The sequence below is a fragment of the Triticum dicoccoides genome, chromosome 7A (assembly GCF_002162155.2).
Source record: "Triticum dicoccoides isolate Atlit2015 ecotype Zavitan chromosome 7A, WEW_v2.0, whole genome shotgun sequence".
Classification (NCBI taxonomy): domain Eukaryota; kingdom Viridiplantae; phylum Streptophyta; class Magnoliopsida; order Poales; family Poaceae; genus Triticum; species Triticum dicoccoides.
In genome coordinates this window covers 5,136,641-5,141,768 of record NC_041392.1, presented here as the reverse complement: position 1 = coordinate 5,141,768, position 5,128 = coordinate 5,136,641, and positions in this window count along the sequence as shown.

The following is a 5,128-nucleotide window of genomic DNA, read 5'->3' as shown; positions in this document are numbered from 1 at the left end:
CCTGGCTGTTGCATATTTGAGCAGCTTGGAGTTGGTTACTGGCTTTGTGGTAGGTCTGCCACTGATGTGTTACTTGTATCCATCTTTCCAGCATTGGTTCACCCATTCATATGATGCCACAGCTTTATTTCCATACGATCGGAGTTGAGGCGTCTGTAACTCAACAAGTGCCCTATCGCTGCTGTGAGCAGGAGCGACAACTGTGTGGTTGACATTCCGAACAATCTGCCCTTGGTCACTGAACTGAACCTTTGCCTTATGTGGCACGCTCAGTCACGCTCTGGGCGCTTTTTTAGCACGTGTTTTTGGCTATTTAAACGGTTTTTTTCCGAGGTTTTTTGATGTTTTGGTTTACAGCGACGGCACCAATCTGGTGGACATCATCTCGGCCTCGGACAACAAAAGCGTTGCATGTGCGCCTGGTCACCGCCCGACAAAACCGCATGTTTGACATCGTATCCGCACCGAAATCGCTAGGTCCATACGCAAAGATGAAAGATGGACAACACGTTAAGCAAATTCGCGGCAGAACCGCTACATCCACATGCAGTCCTTCCTCGTCAAGTATACCAAACTAATACGCGGATTGGACATTCTTTGCTACCGAAACAAGTGGGGAAACATGGTAAAAGATGTCTAGTTAGAAATAGGGTTCTTGGTATACATGATACATGCTGACATGCTGTACACACACTGACACACACACACACACACGCACACACGTGTGTGTGTTTATATACAGAAGTGCACCCGACAGTTTGCGATGATGACATGTGCCTTCCATGCATGCATGCATGATTGTCCCTGTCGGCGTGACTCGACAAATGAAAGCAAGGATGTGGGTCCGGCACTGTTGCTGCCACGTATGCATTGGAAGGACATGGTGGCTGGCCACTGGCCAGCGATCATGCACATGCATGAGCACCCCACAAGCAATTATATAATAATAATACAAAGCAAGCTCTTGACATCCTATGCAAGAGGGTGTGCTCAAGGAGGATGATTTTTTTCCTTCAAAGAAAATATATCTGGATCTATTATAAAGATTACAACACATTTACTAAAGATGCAGGAAAAGTAACAAAGATTTTTATTTCGAACACTGCGAATGCTGCCTCTCTTCTCCCCTTGCAAGCTCGAGCATCAGCCCTTCAGTTTGCAACAGAGGTTCAAAGCAAAGAAAATCACAATTTTTGCCGGCAACCTCGTGCATGCTTGCCCAATCAGCAACTTCCAAGAATCCAATCATCGGTCCTAGTAATGCTACTATTTTGTTTTTCCATTTGATGGCGGGGTTTTGTCCACTTGTTTTTGTTCTTCGCCGATAGCATGGGCAAGGTTCACCCCACTTGCTTTTATTTCATTTTGTTTTGGTGGGTTTGTTTGTGCCCACATATTCTCCATTGCTAGCTTGGCTAGTACTCCCTTCGTCTCAAAATAAGTGCCGTGATCTTAGTTTAAGGAAATGTCATTTTACTTATGTGAAAAATGCATATGATATAATACACCAACTACATGAACCGTGAAAAACGGCTCTAAGAGAACTTGTACTTACAACGACGACGGTCATTTAAGCTCGCACGCACATGCACTGCTCTCCATTTTTTAATGAACCAAGGACCAACACTTGTTCTAATCGCTCCCGTCCAGTAGTTTGCACTTGCACGCCCTTAATTAATTACTAATGTTCGGTACCTACGGACCAAAGTCCCGTCAACTTAAACAAAACGACCATTATTATATTATAATTTTAGTACGTACCTACTCCGATTAAAAAATGGTGTGCGTCTCCTATGCTGACAGGTCAAAACATGCCAAAAAAAAGTCAGACACAAAGATTTTTTTTTTTTTTGCGACTTGCACATCCGAAAGCATCACACACACAGACACAACACACACACAGACACAGGTACCACATTTCTGAACTAGACACATCATCTGAGTTGAGTTCATACGTAGGTACACACAAATCGTCTAATGAAGAGCGAGCAATGTTCTTTGCATACTTAGTAAAACGCAGCTCGTTTTTTATTAGCTGATCTGATTGTCATGTCTTCGATCCCTTTCCAAGCCTTTGTTCTGATCTGCCATCAAAACGGACTAGTCAGACATACTACCCTTTTAAATTTCATTTTGTATGGTTGTTCATTGAGAAAATAAGACCATCAAACGCAAAACTCTAAATGGCTTACCTGTTGGAATAGTCTTAGGGGCAGGGCCTCCCATCGTACGCAAAAACTCAGCGATCCTGAGAAAGGACGGTAATGGCCGACGGCCAGGCACCATTGTTAGCTACCTCATTCAGACATGGCAGCTTGCAAAACAAATCCCACAAAATCCCCTGAAGGGACTAAGAGCATCTACAGCCACACTTGGCAAATCCGGCCCCTCAAACGCCCGCGGACGCGGTCGGGCGCGTCAGCGGGCACTAATCGGGCATCCCTCAAATTTTTAGGGTTGTAGCAGAACATCTCATGCTAGATTCTTAAATCCGTATAAAGACGTGCAAACTAAAACAAACCTTCGTACTACGTCGATTATCTAGCTACTCGTCGCCGGAAATGTCGACGATCTCCGTGCCCGGCTCCGGCAGCATGGGCGGCATCTGCAGTTCCGGCTCCTCCGACCTCCTCCGCCTCTATCTCCGTGTTGAGTTTGGCGAAGAGCGCGTCGGACTCCGCCTACTCCCGCCGGAGGAACGCCCGGTTGGCCTCCACATAGGCCTCATCATGAATGGACTTCAGGATGGCCCGCTCCTCCATCTCCTCTGACTGGGCTACGACGAACTCCACCTCCGCCTCCTCCATGTTGAAACCCGGCAATTGATGCTCCGCCTCCTCCACCTCCATTAAAGCCATCTCCTCCTCCTCGTCTTCCCCCGGATGCTCCTCCTCCTCCTCCGGCTCCGGCGAGTCCGAAGGCAACCCGGGAGCGATGTCGGCGGCTCGCGCGGCTTGCCTCACCCGGATCTCCTGTTGGATCTTGTAGCGGCGCTTCGGCGTCAGCATGGTGTAGTAGGTGATCTTACTTCGGACCATGGCGGAGTGCCAGAGCGTGGGCGGTGCATCGGACCGTGGACAGAGCACCGGAGTCGAAGACGGATGAGGTAGATGGGCTCGGACTGATGGCACGGAGGGGAGGGGGTGGATGGGTTAGGGCTGCGTGACGCCGGCTGGCTTGAATAGCCAGATTTGCTCTTGGACGGCGAGCCGGAGCGGCACCACACGCGTTAACACCTGGGCGACAGACGCGGCATCCATCGGACTGCCGGGTTTCCTGGCGTTTTCACGTGAGACCCTGCCGTCATACCGACATGTCGCACGTGTCGGGGCACCCCATATCCACCCAATATTTGGGCTGGATATAGGGTCCCGGCCAGCCCAAGTGTTTAAGTCCCGTTTAAAAAGCCCACCTGGATAAAGAAACATGACCGAACAATAATCGGGCGGCCCACCCGAACATATGAGACGAGTTTAAAAGGTCCGAGTAGATGCTCTAACCTGTTGACGGCATCTAGAAGAAACTTTAGCTAGCATCCTTCATTTCCATGGCCGCAGGTGGCCCAAACGAGCGCCGCGCCACGCCCTGCTCAGTTAGTTATAGAAACGGGATAGAGCCACGCCCTGCTTTTCCGTAACGTGTCCCTGTACTCGTTATCTGATCCGTGGCTCGGTAGGAATTGCAACGCTGACCACAACGGCCGCCATACGATTCGGCCCCACTGACGCAGCGCTGTTACATACTCCTACTGTACTTCTTTCGGTCATTTTTACTCTGCATATTAGATTTGTTCAATCTTATTTAACTTTAACCAAGTTTATATAAAAAATTATAAACATTCACATAACAACACCAATATCTTTAGATTCATCTTGAAATATATTTTCATATTATATTTATTAGATATTATAGATGCTAAGAATTTTTAATATAAATTTAGTCAAACTTAGCAAAGTTAGACTTTCGGTAAAACCAATGTGCAGAGTAAAAAGGACCGGAGGGAGTATATCACCGAGTAATGCTACACGGACAAACGAGTTACAAGCTTTTACAAAGAGGGTTAATTTGATCGGTCCATCCCCTTAAAAATCAGGAAGGGACAAGTTTGTAATTGGTTAGTAGATGAAAAAAATCCTAGTCAGCGTGTAATTGCGTGTAACTCTTTGTATGTTTAGCATTATTGGTATTATCACCATACGCCCTTTTTTCCTCTATCGCTTGTGAGCTGCGTCAAACCGATTTATTCGCATCCCGAGCCACCAGCGGACGCCCAACATTTCGAGAGCATCTGAGCTCGGGCACCGAATCGCCCTATCCGTGGTTGTGCCATAATTTTGTTTTCATTTGCTTGTTAAGTTGTTTGTGCCATTATTAAAACTTTGGTGGAAATGCATATGGTACGCTCCAACAACCATGAACAATGAAACATACGAAAATGACAATTTACTTGAAAAATGCAGGCCGCGGATCGGGTCGGTACAATGCATCAGTACTCCCTAGGAGGCTAGGATATAATACAATGCATTGAATGGTTGAGATGCAGGCCGCGGATGGGATCCCATCGGTTTATAGCTCATCAATGTACGTCCGCCGCCGGGCAACGGTGGGTGAGCTCGTCGACGAAGTCGTCGAAGCTCCTCTGCGACGACCGCGGCGGCCTTGAGCATGGCCCTCACCTTCGTCCATTACCGTCCATGGGGGTGCTTCCTCGGCTACTCGTTTTGTTTCAATAACTTTTGGTACTCGTCAATGCCGGTCAGCAACAAGGCGGCTGCTGATTGTCATTGTTGGTTTACTATCCCACGCATGTATCACGTCCACTGAAATTGCCGTGGATCAAATTGTCATTATTGTTTTGTCTGATGTGGTGATTCCTTAATACTAGTAACTCATAGTAGTTCCATGGGATAAGATAGAAATACAGATGTAATTTATCCTCCAGTTTTAGATTAGCTATACTTTCTATTGGAAAAATGAAGCAAAAGAATGGATTTTTCTTCTTGTTTATAAACCACTTGCTTCAATTTGTAACCATCTTGCTGGAAAACTAAATTGAAACAAGTAAGTGCCATACTTGCATATACCATTGTGCTAGACAAAATATAAGCATGCAGTGTAGTTCTGAGTG